This window comes from Myotis davidii, unplaced genomic scaffold (genome assembly GCF_000327345.1).
Source record: "Myotis davidii unplaced genomic scaffold, ASM32734v1 scaffold208, whole genome shotgun sequence".
Taxonomy (NCBI): domain Eukaryota; kingdom Metazoa; phylum Chordata; class Mammalia; order Chiroptera; family Vespertilionidae; genus Myotis; species Myotis davidii.
In genome coordinates, this window is record NW_006299706.1 from 1,367,439 (window position 1) to 1,368,470 (window position 1,032).

Sequence of the window (1,032 nt, forward strand, 5' to 3'; positions counted from 1 at the left end):
CATGCATGCACACGCATGTTCCTGCTCTCACACAGGCACACAAAGTCCAGACTACCGGTAAGGCGACTTTATTCTGCAAACCATCCAATACCGGCCCAGCCTCCCCCGGGGAAAGGCCAGCCGACCAGGGAAAGGTCCGCCGGCCGGCCCGCCCGCAGGGGGCGCCCGAGAGCCGAGAGCCGAGAGCCGAGAGCCGAGAGCCGAGAGCCGAGAGCCGAGAGCCGAGAGCCGAGAGCCGAGAGCCGAGAGCCGAGAGCCGCGGCTGGCAGGAGGGCCAGAGGCCGTGGGACGCGGTCTGGGTGGAAAGACTGCGCGTCACGTTCATCGTCTGCCAACGGAGATAACACCTTGGGGAGGGGCAGTGCGATACCAGCCGCGGACGTGCAGAGGTTGCTCCCTGTGCACATGGTGACGCCTCTCCCACCTCAGGAATCAGAGCCTCGCCTGTGGGGCCCTGCATCTGTATTTCCACAAGTTCCATGGAATTTGTTCAAAATGTAGTTACACTTATTCGAATCGACTTCTGCACAATATACACATTCAGACGCACAGGGTACAGGCCAACCGTTTCTCCCTCCCAAGTTCACCCCCCTTCCCAGCCGCTCAGTCCCCTCAGCACGTTACCAGATTTCTGAGGAAAGAATTCCCCCAGAAATCACCAATGCAGGAATAAACAATGAACATCTTCCCCCTTTTCATGCAAATGGCAGTTTGGAACTATCCATTCCAGTCTATGCCTCTTCCCTCACTTAGATCCCAGACTCCTTGCTTGTGAAGAGAAGAGTTAATTTTGCTCACAGCTTTCATAATGGACGCCCTGAACTCCATCTGTGGAATCCTAACTTGCCTGGGGAAGCTAGTCGGAGAGGAGCTAGAGGCAGAGGCCGGCCTGGGTCCTGGTGGTCTCTTTTTCTTTTTAAAAAAAGTGTGGTCGCCCTAGCTGGTTTGGCTCAATGGATAGAGCGTTGGCCTGTGGACTGAAGGGTCCCAGGTTTAATTCTGGTCAAGGGCACATGCCTGGGTTGTGGGCTC